We start from the raw sequence: 17,762 nt of genomic DNA on the forward strand, positions 1-17,762 counted from the left end.
ACTGCTGAAATATAGGATTATTAAAAAGATGAAGGGATTGTTAGACACACAAATTCTTCAACCCTAATCAGTTCACTGTTTCTCAGTTTGCAGACTACTAAGATGAGTACTCAGAAGATACCTCCAATTTCTGGCCAAATTTATAATTTGAGAAGGTGAAGTCCATACATTCATATGGGATGCATTAGGAATCTCTACTTTGCATCACATTCTGTAATATATTGCTGGTTTTGGTGACAGTTAGCCAAGTCACAGTCCAGCCATGCAACTGTCATAGAATGCTAGGAATTTTAACTGCCAAATGCTTGGATTAACAGATGCCCAACTACTTCTCTAGATTTGGAGGAGACCCAGGAGCCCTGAATCAGGCATGTACAGATGTGTGCAAGGGACATATATTGTCTGGGGGGCCCTAAAGACAAAAAATTAAGGTAGAAGATGTAAACAGAGAGGTCAAGGTAGAACCACCAGGCCCCCACCTGAAAGGTTAGGGTTTGGGTTCAGCAGGAGGCTGTGATTGACAGCCCCCCTCTCCCTCCTTCAGAACCTCAAGCCCTGTGAAATTATAGATTCAAGAATGGTGTCATGATGGTCCCAACCATTCTGTGGTGGGCTTATGACATACAAAAAGGCTTATGACATATAAGAAAAGTATCTCCTCTTAGTGGTTGTGCTGGTTTGAAAGGAAGTATGCCCCCTAAGAAAAGCCATGCTTTAATATAAATCCCATTTCATAAAGGTAGAATCATCCCTATTCAATACTGTATATTTGAAACTGTAATGAGATCATCTCCCTGGTTGATGTGATTTAGTTAAGAATGGTTGTTAAACTGGATTAGGGGATGAAATGTCTCCACCCATTTGAGTGGGTCTTGATTGGTTTATTGGAGTCCTATAAAGAGGAAACATTTTGGAGAATGAGAGATTTGGAGAGAGCAGAGAATGCTGCAGCACCACAAAGCAGAGAGTCCACCAGCCAGCGACCTTTGGAGATGAAGAAGGGAAATACCTCCCAGGGAGCTTCATGAAACCAGAAGCCAGGAGAGTAAGCTAGCAGATGACGCCGTGTCTGCCATGTGTCCTTCCAGCTGAGAGAGAAGCCCTGACTGCGTTCGCCATGTGCCTTTCTCACTTGAAAGAGAAACCCTGAACTTCATCGGCCTTCTTGAACCAAGGTATCTTTCCCTAGATGCCTTTGATTGGACATTTCTTTAGACATGTTTTAATTGGGACACTTTCTTGGCCTTTGAACTGTAAACTTGCAACTCATTAAATTCTCCCTTTTAAAAGCCATTCCGTTTCTGGTACATTGCCTTCCAGCAGGTAGCAAACTAAAACAGATTTTGGTACCGGAGAGTGGGGTGCTGCTGCTGCAGTTTGCAAATACCAAACATGTTGGAATGGCTTTTTAAATGGATATGGGAAAGATTCTGGAAGAGTTGTGAGAAGCTTGATAGAGAAGGCCTAGATTACTTTGGAGAGACTGTTGGTAGAAATGTGGACTCTAAAGATACCTCTGATGAGGCCTTAGAAAGAAATGAGGCACATGTTATTGAAAACTGGAAGGAAGGTGATCCTTGTTTTGAAATGGCAGATAATCTGGCAAAGTTGACTAATGGTATTGGCTGGAAGGCAGATTTTAAAAGCCATGAACTTGTATATTTAGCAGAAGAGATCTCCAAATTAAATGTTGAAAGTGCAGCCTGGTTTCTCCTCACAGCCTATAGTGAAATGCGAAAGGAAAGAGATAAGCTGAGAACTGAACTCTTGAGTAAAAAGAAACCAGAAATTGAGGTCCCAGAAAATTCTGGGCCTACAGAAAGGGAGACTACAGAGTATAGTGTGGATTTAACCAAATGTGGAACTAGCCAGCCATTTCAGAGAAAGTCAGGATCGGACATGGAGTTATCCAGGAAAGATTTGTGGAAACTCCTTATGTCTGATGGGCATGATCCAAGGCTACTGCATAGAAAGCCGACGAGAGTGCTGTGGGACCTGTATAAACTGAGCCGCTGCCAGTCTGGACTGAGAGGTTCAGAGAAGGGACACATTGGAGGAAAAATAACTTCAGAGGCAAAACCGTGGAAGCTGAGGTCTGAAGTCAAGAAGCCTCGGGCAAGGAGAGCGGACCCACCCAAACCCATGGAGAGGGTGAGTTTGCCCCAAAGGCAGAGAATGGGCCTTCCACCTCGTTGCAGTGGAAGAGTCATGCCGCCTCAGGCCTTGGAGAAGGTGAAGCACATTCCTTGGGGTTTGGGGAGAGCCTGGCTGCCACCACATGGAGGGGTTGAGCATGTGCCCCGGAGATGGCAGAGAGCCCGGGTGCAGCCCCAATGCTTGGAGAGGGTGGAGCCGAGAGAAAGGTGGTCTCCCCAATATCCCCCAAGGTTGCATTCAGAGACAGGCAGGCGTAGGCATTTGGAAAGGGTGGGACTGCCACTTTCTGAAGCCCTGAGGATAAATGACTCTCAGACTTTGAAAACTAATGGACTTTGCCCTGCAGGTTTTCAAAACTGTACGGGTCCGGTGACCCCTGTGTTCCTTCCTCCCTATGGAAATGTGTATATGTATCCTATGAATGTTCCTCCTTTGTATGTTGACAGCAAATAACTTGTTGTGAGTTTTCAAAGGTCCAGAGCAAATGGAGAGAATTTTGCCTTAGGACGGACCATGCCTGTAACTGACTTGATGAGATTTTATACTGTCTTCAATTTTGTACTTCATTTGTATTGCTATTGAAAGGTTTAAGGTTTCTGATATTGTTATGAAATTAATGTATTTTGTATATGGGATAAACATGTCTTTTTTAGGGGCCAGAGGGTGGAATGTGCTGGTTTGAAAGGAAGTATGCCCCCTAAGAAAAGCCATGCTTTAATATAAATCCCATTTCATAAAGGTAGAATCATCCCTATTCAATACTGTATATTTGAAACTGTAATGAGATCATCTCCCTGGTTGATGTGATTTAGTTAAGAATGGTTGTTAAACTGGATTAGGGGATGAAATGTCTCCAACCCATTTGAGTGGGTCTTGATTGGTTTATTGGAGTCCTATAAAGAGGAAACATTTTGGAGAATGAGAGATTCGGAGAGAGCAGAGAATGCTGCAGCACCACGAAGCAGAGAGTCCACCAGCCAGCGACCTTTGGAGATGAAGAAGGGAAATGCCTCCCGGGGAGCTTCATGAAACCAGAAGCCAGGAGAGTAAGCTAGCAGATGACGCCGTGTCTGCCATGTGCCCTTCCAGCCGAGAGAGAAGCCCTGACTGCGTTCGCCATGTGCCTTTCTCACTTGAAAGAGAAACCCTGAACTTCATCGGCCTTCTTGAACCAAGGTATCTTTCCCTAGATGCCTTTGATTGGACATTTCTTTAGACATGTTTTAATTGGGACACTTTCTTGGCCTTCGAACTGTAAACTTGCAACTCATTAAATTCTCCCTTTTAAAAGCCATTCCGTTTCTGGTACATTGCCTTCCAGCAAGTAGCAAACTAAAACAGTGGTGGAAGGGAAAAGTGTACTTTTGATGGGAAATCAAGACAAGGTTGGTAGAGACTCATACTTATAGCAGGTCAGTTGGCAACTGTGGGCTATAAAGCCATGATGTCAGATGGGGCGATGAGAAGAGTGGTCCCTAGACCTGGATTGAAGATCAGTCGGGAGTTACTATGATAATTTCTGAGAATCCCCCACGCCCTGCAGCAATCACCCAGAGATTCCTGGAGTGGAAATTCAAGTGGTGGGAGGCTCCAAGCATTCATATCTGGACAATTCAATTAAATATGAATAATATGTAAGCAAATGGCTTTGGGAAGTGAATGGACTTAAAGCATTTGTATTTATAAAGAAAATCATCCTGAAGTAGCAAGTACACAAACCTTTTACAACAACTAGTTCCCTGAAGCTCCAAATCTGAACTAGAGCCTAAGTGGACAACATGATTACTTTTACACAGCAAATATCAAATGCATGGACAATCTCAGGAGGTGTGGTCATGCTGACTATAGATCAAGAGGTGATAGAAAATTCATACTAAAAATTTGTAAAGGGTAAGCAGACTGTGAAATGTGGGCTTTTGCTGCCACGGGAGGCTAACAAGGGCACTTGTGCCAATATAAAAGGCAGTACCGCTCATGTAATGAAGCCAGGGAAAAAGCAATTTCATGCATTAAGCAGGATTATCAAAGTGGCATAGTGATTTGCAGATTTGATACAGCTGGAAACTGAAAAAGAAAGTCTATCAGATACACAGCAGATAAATTTTCACATATAAATAAAAATGAGATTAAAAGGATAAATAATGAGAAGTAGACGGCATGTATAAAATATCCAATACTTATGTAATATGAGCTCCGAATAGAAAGCATGTTGAAGACAGAGAAACACAATTATCAATACAAAATAAGCAAATTCATCATCTGAAAAACACAAAACCAATGATAAATCGATGAAAAGAAAGAACATGTTCTCTAGTACAACCCCTTCCAACCCACCCAAACACACAATCCTGCTATATGCTGGTATTTTTTTTTTTATTTTAATGTTAAAATTAAAATGATATTAAATCATTGGCCATTTGAATATCGTCTTTTCTGTAGGATATGCAAGACTTCTGTCCAACTTTCTATTTATTGTTTTTCCTCTCTTACAGATCAGCAGATGTTATTCATATCATCTCTAATATATTCTGGTTACGAGTTCTTTTATAGTTATTTGCATGTTAAAATACCTTCCTGAAAATTTAGTTTGCAATAATATGCTCAATGATCTTTTAAAAAATAGCCACACTAAGATATAATTCACATACTATACAATCAACCCATTTAAAGAGTGCAAAGCAATTCAATATACTAATACTAAAGTAGCATCTTCACAATTATGCATCCACACCATAATATACTATCAGAAAATTTATACCACCACCACCCCCAAAAGAAATAGCTTATCCATTTTAAGTTACTTCCCATCCATGCCCCCCACCCCCCACCAGGCCTCCCTCAGACACCATTAATCTATGTTCTGTCTCTGCAGATTTACCTATTTGGGCATTTCATATAAATTGATCATAAACTATGGTTTAGGGCAATTTATTTTTTTCATTTAGCATATTATTTTCAGGTTTTGTCCATGTTGCGGTATGTATCAGGAATTCATTCTTTTTTATTCTTAAATAATTTTCCATTGTATGAATTCGCCACTTTAAATTTATTCACTCATCAGTTGATAGACAAGTGGGTTGCTTCCAGTTTTGGGGGATTAAGTATAATGCTGCTATGAAAATTTTGTGTACAACTTTTTGAGTGGAAGCCTATTTCCATCTCTCTTGGAGTGAAATTCATGAATCACATGGTAATTCTATGTTTAACTTTTGTCAGAGCCGCTGCAGTGTTTTGAAAGTGGGTGCACAATTTTGCAGCCCCAGACCTGTGTATTAGTTTCTAATATCTCCACATCCATGCCAGCACTGCCATTGTGACTACAGCTATTCTAGTGGGTAAGAAGTGGTACCTTGTGGCTTTGATTTGCATTTCCCTCATGACCATCTGTAATCTATCCTTTTGTGTTTAGTCAATTGGCGTTTAAAGCTCACCCTCCAGAGGAAAGCCTTGTGCCAAGGTTTCCTTTGTAGACTCAGTGAGAGATTGAAAACATCCAAACTCCTGAAATACATGAGAAAATACATGCTCCTGGCCACAATAAAAACTCAGATCAGTCTCTTTTCTTGAACTCTCTCAAGCCATTTTGAACTTAACTTGAGATGTCTGCCTGATTGTCTTCGGAGATTTCAATTATGTAAGAAATCAAAATTTTATACCCTTTTTACTTTGTATATGGCCTCATCACCCTCAATATCCAAACCAAACTTTGGGTGGAGGTCTCTCCTGCTTTTACATGGTGAACATAACACTAATGGTGATAAACAGCTATTTATACACGTATCTTACATTCTTTTCAGATAAATATCTGCTTTGATCTTTTGCCCATTATTTATCTTCTTATTACTAAGTTTGTAAGAGATATTTATATTCTCTGGAAACTGGTAACTTATCAGATAATATGATGTACAAAATTTGACATTAATGATATCACTGGCAAAACAAGTTTTTTATTTTGACAGATTCAATTTATTTTTTTCTCTCATCACTTATGCTTTATCATTTCTAAGAAGACTTTGCTTAAACTAATGTCATAAAAATATACTCCTATGCTTTGTTCTAAAAGTTTCATAGATTCAGCTCTGATGTTTAGATATTTAATCCACTTTGAGTTAAACTTTGTAAATGGTGACTGTCAAGGGTCCAAATCTTTTCTTTTGCATGTTTTAGGTTGTTATCCAGTTGTTCCAGGATTATTTTTTAAATGAAAAGACTCTTATTTTCCCATTGAAATGTCTTGGTACCTGTTTGAAACTCTATTTGCTGTAATATAAGTGCCTTTTTTTTCTTCCTGTATCCTCAAGTGTATGCCATTAATTCATGTCCACACTTATGCTAGTTCCATACTACTTTGATTCCTGTAGCTATGCAATAAGTCATGGAATCTAAAAGTGGGAGTCCAACTTACTTATGCTAACAAATTGTTTTGGCTGTTTTAGTTTCCTTGAATTTCCAAATGAATTTCATGGTCAGATAATCATTTTCTCCAGACTATCTGATATTTTGATAGGGATTTATTTTAGTCTGCAGATAATCTGGGGTGTATTGTCAGCTAACAACAGTAAGTCTTCTGAACCATAAACATGGGATGTCATGCCATTTATTTGTCTTAAATTTGTTTCAATGATATTTCGTAGTTTTTCATGTACAAGTTTTCACTTCTTTTGTTAAATTTATTCCTAAATATTGTATTCTTTGTAATGCTTTTGGAAATAAAATTGTTTTGTTAATTTCTTTTGATGTGTTCACTGCAAGTGTATATATTTATACAACTGGTTTTTGTATTGTAATCAGGTACCCTTCAATCTTGTTCAATTCATTCATTAGTTCTAGTAGTGTCTTAATATTATTATTAGAATTTTCTATGTACAATCTCGTGCTTTCTCCAAATAGAAATATCTTCACTTCTTTCTTTCCAATTAGACGACTTTTATTTCATTTGCTTGCCTAATGGTCCTGGTTATAACTTCCAGTAATATGTTCAGTAAAAGTGTCAAGAGTATATATTATTGCCTTTTTTCATATTTTAGGGGGAAAACATTCAGTCTTTGACCGTTAAGTACGATCTTAGTTTTGAGGGTTTTTTTGTGGATGACCTTTGATCAGGTTGAGGAAGGTCTCTTACATTTCTAAAATTTGTCAAGGGATTTTCTCATGAAAAGAAGTTGGATTTTATCAGATGTTTTTGTCACATAACATGGAGATGATCATCTTATTTTTTGTTCTTTATTCTATGAATATGGTGCATTTCATTCACTAGTTTGTTGATTTACAGTTGTTCAAAGTATGCTATTGCTATCATTTTAATTTCTTAAAGTTGGTAGTGATGTTCACTCGTTAATCCCTGATTCTAGTAATTTGTCTTATACTTTTTACTTGCCAGTTATCCAAAAGTTTGTCAATATTGTTAATCTTTTCAAGAACAAAGTTTCATTGCTTTTTCTATTCCCTATTTAATTTCTATTCTAATCTTTATTATTTCCTGGATTAAAGTTTAGTTTGCTGTTCTTTATTCAGTTAATTTAGGTAAAAGTTTAGGTTATTTATTTGAGAGTTTTCTTCCTTTTAAATATAGGCATTCGCTGTTTTCAATATCCCTCTAAGTACTCCCTTCCCAGTTTCCCATCTGTTTTGGTGTTCTATGCTTTCATTTTCATCTATTCAAAGTGTTTTTTTCTAGATTTCTTTTCCGAACTTTTGGTTATCCAGTATATTGTTTACTTTCCACTTATTTGTGAATTTCTCCAACTTTCTTTTGTTATCGATTTCTGATTTCACTGTATAATGGTCTCAAGCTTTGTAGAATTATCAAGGCAGGGCATCATTCCTGTAAGAAATTTAGGCCAGAATTTAGCATAAAGATGATGATCTATAAGTTCAGTTGTTTCTGTGAATTTATGATCAAACAAAGTATATGTGTTGATAGCCTCTGTCATATACCCTGGCAATATACTCAATCTCAGCCCACAATAACACTGATTAATAAGTTGATGGGAGAAAAAGCTACATTTTTTATTAATGATATTAATGTAAAATGTATTAATTTTAAATTAGTGAGTGATAAATGAATCAATAAAATTGTTTTCATAAAATTGTATTAAAATATTGCTTGGAGAATTTGGAAAGTCAGCATTTTCCAAAACATAACAACTAAAAATAAATGGTTTCTTGTTCTACCATATGCTTAACTATATACCTACCTGACTAAAACCAGTGTTAAATGAATATTAGTAATGGCTAAGAGGGCTTGTCATATGTCAGGTACTGTTCAAATAGTGTTTTACATATAAGTTTCACTTTAATCTGATTAGGTAGTTGTTTTAAAGATCCTTATTTTATATAAATAAGATTGAAGCAGAATGAGGGTAAATTCCATCCCTGTTCTCACTCATGTAGAGAAGTAATAGCTGGGGTTTGAACCTAGGGAGGTACAGCCTTGAGTTTTGAGTTTTAACCACTACACAATACCACTTCCTTCTACAATCTTTATGCATTTGTTACCTCAGTAATAGCATTCAGCTTGTGCATGCATTGCCATTTCCCGAATACATATTGTTCATAGCAATACCTGTTTCTAAACTATTGGCCACAAGTCACCTCTCTTGAGTCCTCTTTTCCTAAATTTGTTCTGATCCATCAAAATGAGTTGGAGTAAAGTGTTGATCAAATAAACTGATCTTTAGAAGAAGTTTAATCATCTAGTAATAATGCACCATTTTCAAATAAACCCCGCAGTTACTAATGCAGGCATTTTAATCAATATGATATCTTGAGTCAAGTGATATATCTTTAAAAACATGTCATGTAAATCTTCAAAGACTATTGTCAAGAGTAATAAATGCTATATGTATATTCTATTGGCATGGCTTTCGAGTTTATTAGCTAAGTTTATTCATTGACCATTGAAGAAAATTTAAATGCTCTTAATATCATTCTAGAAAAACTTAATTCATGAGACCTACATAGGAACTATATAGATTGTTTACTCTTAACTAAACTGAAAAATGTAATAACAGACATGTCCTAATCTAGAAATATTATACATTGCATGTTGTTATTTTGAAAATAAATGAAAGCAGTATAAAGTGCAGAGAACTAGCACATAATAAACATCCAGTATATGTTAGCTGTAATGATAAGCTTCAAGCACACATCAAATTTGGTTCTTTTTCTCCAATGCATACGTTTAGGTGTGTTGAGTAGTTTTGGAAAGAAGCATGAAGTTCTTGCTGAGTGATACTGCTTCCTTTCCTGTCAAAGTCACATATTGTCTTGCCATAAAATATTTGCAAAAAGTGGGTCCTTGTAGCTGGGATTCACAATGGAATAAATATAATGCTTCCTTATTCTTATATGCTTGGCATCTGCAATTAGCTGAAAATAAGTCATTCATATGACAGGCTGCAAGACAAAAAATCAAATCCTTGCATTTTTCTATATGCATGCCTTTGCTTTAAATGCAGGAAGCTCAATTTTCAACTCTAATATCTTTAATATTACAGAAGCCATGTACAACCTGAAGGGGAACAGGGAAAATGTATGACGTTTCTTTGATGTTGGTCTTTGCTAAATGTCTTTCCTTTTTTTATTTATTCTATTACAACAGTTTTTCATTAGGATTATTTCTATTTTTGATCGGAGAAAACTGAGAACTTAGCAACACTGAGTGAGTTAACTTTATTTTATTACTTATAATTGTTTATTAAAAATAGATGTCACTTGTAGAATTATGAGAAAGCGCATGAAATCTATTTTGTATTTTACTGTATTCCTAGAAACTCTTATAGTACTTGCCACATGTTGGAGGTAAATATACATATAATGAATGAATGGATGATAACCATATAGGGAAAGGAAAATGCAAACCCACGATAGTTTAGGTTTCCAGGAAAACAAAAAACAACAAACCAAACAAAAACTCCTCTAAGTTTGAGTTTTTGCTCAGAAGCTAAATTGGGGCATGTTCTAATTAAAAAACTCTGCGGGTTGAACGAAGTGAGATTTGACAGAGGAGACAACAACCGTTGATGCAGTTACAACAGAGCACTTACCTAAAAGAACTTCCAGAGTTAGGACGCCCCTGCACAGTGTTCCACTTGTTGAAAACTTTTTTGGGCCTTTCCATACCACCATCAGCTCACCATTGGCTATGATGTGCTTCCAGGAATGTGCAAGGCATTCTGGAGAGGTGACTGGCTCAACATGAGGACAATTCCAGCAAAAGGACTTAGCTGAAAATAAGATCTGGATGCCAAACTAAAGCTTCCCACTACCCATGTGCACTAATCAGTGTTCTCTAAAGAAACAGAAATGACAGGGGATATATGTAAATATTGCGATATTTTTATAAGAATTATCTCACGTGACTGTGGGGATGGGCAAGTCCAAATTCCTTAGGGCAGGCTGCTAGCTGGAAACTCCAATGATTCTTTTTGATGAATTCACCAGGAGAAGTTGGCTATCTGAAGTAGAGATGGAAATTCTGCTTTCAAACTGCTGAAATCATCACTTCTCCTTTTAAAGATTTTAACTGATTGGATTAAACTTTTCTCCATTTGAAGGCAATTTCCTCAGTTGATTATAGATATCATTGGTCCTAGATGAATCAACTTACTGATTAAGTCCACAAAACATCCTCACAAGGCTGATGCTTGGTAGACAATTTGATACCATAACCTAGTCAGAGTTAGGACGTCCCTAGTCAAGTTGTCATGTTAACTTAACCCAGGTTGTCACATTGACTTAACCCAAGTTGTCACATTAACTTAACCATCATAGTCCACCACTTGCCAATTTGACACCAATGTAAATCTCCTGAAACCAAAATTATTCTATAAACAAAAACAATAACGTGGCAATACTCAACTGTTCTGGGGACAAATGGAAAGGCACTAACTTTCCCCAGAAAAAGGTATCAATTTTGCGGTGATATTCACTCTTAAATATGATATCTTAAAACTTAAACACTAAAGTTAATCCAATTTATGTGATAGAAGGTGATAATAAAAGGGAGATAACAAAGATATATGCTTTATGTGTGTATATATGTATATGTAGAGAGATATGTATGCACACACACACAACATACTCATAACAAATCAAGGAGCAAATATTCATAATCATTACAGTCCTCATTTTCATAACTGATTGCATTTATAACTACATTTCCCCACTACCTGTTCTATATTCCCTTTATCTTCATCAAGCAATTCATCTGGCCATGTTTCTTTACCTAGTGGGTGACCCAAACCCTCATTCCGAAAGTTTCTTGGCTATTTATAGTCCTGCGAGAATTGGGTTGTTGCAGATATCCAATGACTTTAATCACAGGGCATGGGATTACTAAGAAATTGCATAGCTGATCTCCTATATTCCAGGCAAACTCGTCTTTGCCTCCATTATGTAATTGCAGTTCTCTTTCTCCTTGGAGGTCAGAATCAAACACAACAGCCAGAAGAGTAATTTTCTTCTCTGCCTGGCTATTCAGATGCAAAAGGAACCCAGAGAGGTCAGATGGCAGTTTTAACTTCCAGTTCAGTGGAATCATTGCTGTGTCTCTTAATGGAAGAACTACTCATTTTATAACAAAGACCTGTAAACCAGCAGAGCTTAAGGGTGCAATGAGAGCAAGCAAAAATTTTTCTAGTGGATCAACAGGGGTAATAGTGGGTGTTGCCACTCTAATTTCTACCTCTTGATACCCGGACCCAAGAATTTTGGCTATGGGAGAAATAGGACTGTAGAGTTGACACTGATTTAAGAGTATACACAGCCTCCTGGAGAACTTTGTTCTGTCTCTCCAAAGTATCAGCACCTAGTTGGCATTGTAGTTGAGACTTCAAAAGGCCATTCCACCTTTTTATCAAACTAGCTGCTTTACAACAATGGGGGACATGGTAAAACCAATAAATTCTACGAGCACGTGCTCATTCTCTCATGTCATTAGGTGTGAAATGGGTTCTTTGATCAGAAGCAATGCTGTGTGGGTTTAACATGGTGGTAGATACAGTATTCTATAAGTTCATGGATGGAAATTTTAGCAGAAGCATTGCTTGCACAGAGGGTAAACCCATATCCAGAGAATGTACATGTTTAAGTTAGAACAAAATTCTGCCCCTTCCATGATGGAAGTGGTCAAATGCAATCAATATTTTACCCGGTAATAGTCTGATCACTCTGGGGACTGGTGCCATATCAGGGACTGAATATTGTTCTCTACTGTTGGCCATTTGGGTACACAGTAGGACTAAAGCCAGGTCAGCCTTGCTGAGTTGAAATCGATGTTGCTGGGCCGATGCATAACCTCCATCCCTACCACCATCACCACTTTCTTCATTATCCCATTGGACAATGTCAGGAGTGACTTGAGAAAGAGTCCAACTGGTATCCACAGAAAAAGTCATACTATCCACTCAACTATTAAATTCTCTGCTTATGTCAGCCTCTGGTGAGCATTCACATGGGACACAAATATCTTCATGTTTTTTGCCCACTCAGAAAAGTCTATCTAACCACTTCTTCCCCAGACTTCTGGCACCAATTTTCCAATCATTTCCAAGTCCCTGACCATCTAGCCAAACAACTGGGAACAGATCATGAATCATATACAAATGTACCTCTGGCCATTTCAACTTCCAAGCACAGTGAACAACCGGGTGCACTGCTCAAAGTTCTGTCTATTGGACAATTTCCCTTCAACACTGTCCTACAGGGATATCCAAGAAAAGGTCTGCAGTGCTGCAGTTGTCCACTTTCTGGTGGTACCTGTATATTGTATGGAACCATTTGTTAACCAGGCCTGAGTGTTCCATTCCCCAGTCAATTTAATGTAAGGAATCCCCAAGATGCCAGAGCTGTGGTCTTGGAAAGAGATGTTAGTGTGGCAGTAGTGGGGGCCATGGTTATTTGGGCCACTTCCTCATTTAAATTATTGGACCTTCAGGAACTTCTGGAGTCCTATATTTTATCTACCACTTCCATTTTATGGAGTGTTGCTGTGCACAGCCTACCTTATGGCTCAGACAATACCCAGCTCATGATAAGTGATTCGTGTTTCTCACTAGGTCCTATGAACATGGTATAATGGACCAATGTGATGTCTTGCAGGAGGAGGAAGGAATTAAGGTCCCTATGGACTAGATTATGACAAAGGATTGGAGACTTGATATGTCCCTGAGTTAGGACAGTGAAAATGTATTGTTGGCCTTACCAGAGGAAGCCACTGTCATTGCCCAAGGTCCATTTGTTTACTGCACAGGCCTCATACCGGGAAGAGTTGAATGCGGATACAGTAGAAGCCATCACCCATCCTTTCTTCAAGTCCTTGAGGGTGTCACTAATTATTTCAGTATTCCAGGAATACAGTACTGATCTTGATGTACTATTTTGCTAGGTAGAGGAAGTTCTACTGGCTTTACCATGGCCTTCTCACTATAGTAGCCTTTACTCCACAAGTTAGGGAACCAGGGTGGGGATTCTGCCAGTTTCTGAGAATATCTATTCCAGTTTGCATTCTGGAACTGGGGAAAGAGCCTAAGAATGAGTCTGGGGATCTACTGGACTCATTGTGAGATGGATGGGGGTAAAACTACATTGATCAATTGACCTTCATAGTCACTTACTCTAACTGGTGGACCACAGTGACATTTTGGGTGTCTTGAAATTCATGTCACTTCCAAGCCAGTGTCTAATGATCCCTGAAATATATGATTATTTCCTTTGATCCAATGCACAGTTACCTTGGGAAAAGGCCATAGATCTCTTTGAGTAAGGCTGGGAGGAAGATTAATAATGTAAATTTTTGACAGTGTAACATGGTCCTTCCCCAAGGGAAAATGGCTGTTCTAGTTTGCTAGCTCTGGACTGCAATATGCCAGAAACACAATGGCTTTTTAAAAAGTGGAATTTAATGTTACAAGTTGACAGTTCTAAAGCCATGGAAATCTCCAAATTAAAGTAAGTTATAAAAATGTTCAAACCAAGGCACCATCAAGAGATTATCTTTACTCAAGAAAAGCCAGTGAGTTCAGCATTTCTGTCTCAACTGGGAAGGCACATGGCGAACGCAGCTACAGTCTGCTAGCTTTCTCTCTTGGCTTCTTGTTTCATGAAGCTCCCCTGGGGGCATTCTCTTTCATCCCAAAGGTCACTGGCTGGTGGACCCTGTGGTTTTCTTGTCATTTCATCATGGTTCTGCAGTTCTCTTCTCATTCTCAAAAGGGACTTTCTCTAAAATGTCTCTTCTTTTCTAGGATTCCATTAAACTAATCAAGACCCATGTAGAATGGATGGAGACATGTCTCCATCTAATCAAGTTTAATACCCACAATTGATTGAGTCACTCCATGGAGATAACCTAATCAAATTTCCAACCTATAGTGCTGAATAGGGATTAGAAGATACTGTTGCTCCCACAAGACTGATTGGGATTAAAACATCGTTTTCCTAGGGTACATAGATCCTTTCAAACCGGCACACTGGCCTTCCATTCTTCAAGGAACTCTGGGTCTGTAAACTGTCTTATGTCAGGGAATTAATTAAGGGGTCATTACTCTCTTTTTTTCTGTAATTAAGTTAGATTTTTGTTCATTTGACCCAGAAATCTTCTGCCTATAAAAATTAAGTAAGAATTTGGTAGACTGCCCATCTATCTTACTTGTAGGTACTGCATGATATACCAGCTATTTCCATAGTTCTTTGCATGTCAGAATATTTGATTATTGCTCTGACTCTGCTGTCCATTATTGTAGCCAGGACCAACTTGCCTTTGCTAATTAAGTGCTGCCATCTGGCTTCCGCTAACCTGGGATCTCATAACCCCATTGTGTTTAAGGGTCCAATTTTAGTGACCGTAGTTCCCACAGTAATATTTGACCTACAGAGAAAAGTGACCACAGAAATTTTCAAGGATGTTAGAGTTGGTCTCAAAAATTTATCCATCATAGTCTGAGTGAAGTGTGTGTCCTCTGGGCATTCCTGAGGTGGGTAAGCAGGTCTTACCTGATAAATCCACTCTAACATTCCAATATGCCTAAGGCTTCACATCCTTCATCTACATTATACCAGTGCAGTTCTGGTCTTTTGATGACAGTAATAGAGTCCACTTTTAGTCCATGCTTCAGCCAACCATATGAACAAACTGTTACAGTCCTTTCTCACCCCTTGAACTGAAACATCTAAGTCAGAATCTCTCCTTAGTGGGCCCAAATCAATAAACCTGATCCAGCTTTATATTTCTTCCACCTTTATCCCACACCCTTAATATCCATTCCACACATTTTCCCCACATTTCTATGTATATAAATTGGAAAAATCATGCAGTTCTTTTAAAGTGTAGCATACCTCCTCATGGGTCCCATGTTGGACCTCACCTTTTTAGGTCTTTGGCATTTAGTTATACATCTGAAAGAAAAGAGTTGGGTGAGAGGTCATGAGAAGAATTAGAAGTGTCCTGCAAGCCACTACCTCAAGGTATTCTGTACTAGAAATAAGATTAATCTCTTCAGGCAGAGGACTGAGGGCTGGTGCTCCAGAGAAGGTGGTTACAGGTTTAGCAGGAAATAGGATAATCTCTTCAAATGGTGGTTGTATGGCAGATTCTTCAGTGCCCACTGCAGGTCAGGAAACCCAGTCATTAAGGCATACTGGAAATCAGGTGGCTGATTCCTCAGGAAGACCATTACAAGTTTATCCTACAAAGACTCAACAAGATCTAGGCTTTCAATGTCCTCACTGCTGTCATTATCAACCCAATGTCCCCATTCCAATTTTCAGGATCTCATTCCTTTCCAATAAATATCATCAATTTAATAACCGACACCCTTTAAGGCTTAGAATTTAGTTATGTTATAATTCAACCACTTGCGTAAAAAGACTGGTTTTCAGAAATCTCAAGTTTGTGACCACACAAAATAGCATTTTATTTCAGGACACATTAGAAACTTTCACATTCTTTATGTGGCACTTAAGTTGAGAATTTGAAGGTTTGAGTTCATTCCTTTCTTTTACAACTATATCTAGCATATTTATGAACAATGAGCAAACATCTTTATATCTTTTTTTTTCTTCCATGGGCAGGCACCAGGAATTGAACCCAGTATGGCAGGCGAGAATTCTGCCACTGAGCCACCATCACGCCATCTTATATCTTTTAATTCCAAGAAACTGCTAAGGTATCAAAAGCACTATTACCCAGAGCCTTCCTCTCATAAGCTTTTGAGTATACATACCCAGTGATACTGTTTTGTGTATCTCTTTTGTCAACTCGCACCATGGATTATCAGTGATCCTGAGTGTTGGAAATTGAGTCATCATGCCTTTAAATCTAATCAGAATGGGAAACAATTCCAAAAAAATAACAAGAACCAATTTAGAAATCTCAACCTTAGGATTCTGTTTCTCAAGAACTACTCTTGGTATCAAAGCTATACTAGTTAGGGTTCCCTAGGAAAACAGAATCTAAAGCAGACATATGTAAAACTTGAGATTTTATAAAAAAAAATATCTTTCAACTGTGTCTCATGCAACTGTGAGGATGGGCAAGTCCAAATTCCATAGGACAGGTTGCAATCTGGAAGCTTCGGTGAAGTTTTCTGATAAATTCCCCAGGACAAGTCGGCTCTCTGATGTAAAGATGGAAGTTTTGCAAACAGCTAAAATCATCACTTCTCCTTTTAAGGCTTTCAACTAATTGGATAAGACTCTCATTTTGAAGGCAGTCTCCTCAGTTGACTGTATGTATGATCAGACATAGATGTAATCAACTCACTGATGATTTAAGTCCATGAAATATCTTTACAGAAATAATCAGGCCAATGCTCACCCAAACAAGCACTAGACACCATAACCTGACCCAGTTGTCACATGAACTTAACCATTATACCATGGGATTTTTGCTCCCTGAAAAATAGTGAAAGTAGTTATTCTCACAAGTAAGTCCAGAGCAGTCGCATAAATTCTTAGAGGCTAGACAAAAATACTACTACTAGACAGTTATTGTAAGAATCACTGGGTGTTATAATATAGAATTATTTTTCATCCTCTCGGGAAATAAGAGATGTGACAACTGCCAGGAGGTAGGTTATACATGATAATCTTTCAAGATGGTGCTTGGAGGTGTGCAGGAGATCCTTCTCAGAGGCCACCACAGGAAATATCCTCACTGCAGGTGTGCTGGCTTGAAAGGATTATGTGCCCTAGAAAAGCCATGTTTTAATCCTGATCTATTTTTTGGACATAGCTGCTTCTTTTAATTCCTTCAGCCATTTCTTTTAAATCCTATTCGGTACTATAGGCTGGAAATTTGATTAGAGTATCTCCACAGAGATGTGACATGCTCAATTGTGGGTATTAATCTTTGATTAGATGAAGACGTTAACGCCATCCATTCCATGTGGGTGTTGATTAGTTTACTGGAATCCTTTAAAAGAGGAAACATTTTGGAGAGAGGGACAGATCCAAGAGAACCATGAGAGCCCACACAGCCACAGAACTTTGAGATGAAGAACGAAAATACCTCTGGGAGAGCTTCACAAAACAAGCAGCCTGGAGGGAAAGCTAGCAGACATTGCCATATTCACCGCATGGCTTTCCAGTTGAGAGAGAAAAAC

At 38.2% G+C, this 17,762-nt stretch overlaps 1 long non-coding RNA gene across 2 annotated transcripts in view; it reads left to right on the top strand.

Moving 5' to 3' along the window:
- The first annotated feature begins 284 nt into the window (after nt 1–284).
- Nucleotides 285–17,762, top strand: part of LOC143666093 (uncharacterized) — a 48,827-nt gene continuing 31,349 nt past the window's right edge. Inside the window, exons 1-3 of one of the 2 annotated variants that reach the window (XR_013167377.1) lie at nt 285–368; nt 9,761–9,820; nt 16,231–16,325. This is a non-coding gene — a long non-coding RNA (uncharacterized LOC143666093). The remainder of the gene's footprint in view (nt 369–9,760; nt 9,821–16,230; nt 16,326–17,762) is intronic. The other variant, XR_013167378.1, reaches the window with a different exon arrangement.

The sequence above is a fragment of the Tamandua tetradactyla genome, chromosome 22 (assembly GCF_023851605.1).
Source record: "Tamandua tetradactyla isolate mTamTet1 chromosome 22, mTamTet1.pri, whole genome shotgun sequence".
Classification (NCBI taxonomy): domain Eukaryota; kingdom Metazoa; phylum Chordata; class Mammalia; order Pilosa; family Myrmecophagidae; genus Tamandua; species Tamandua tetradactyla.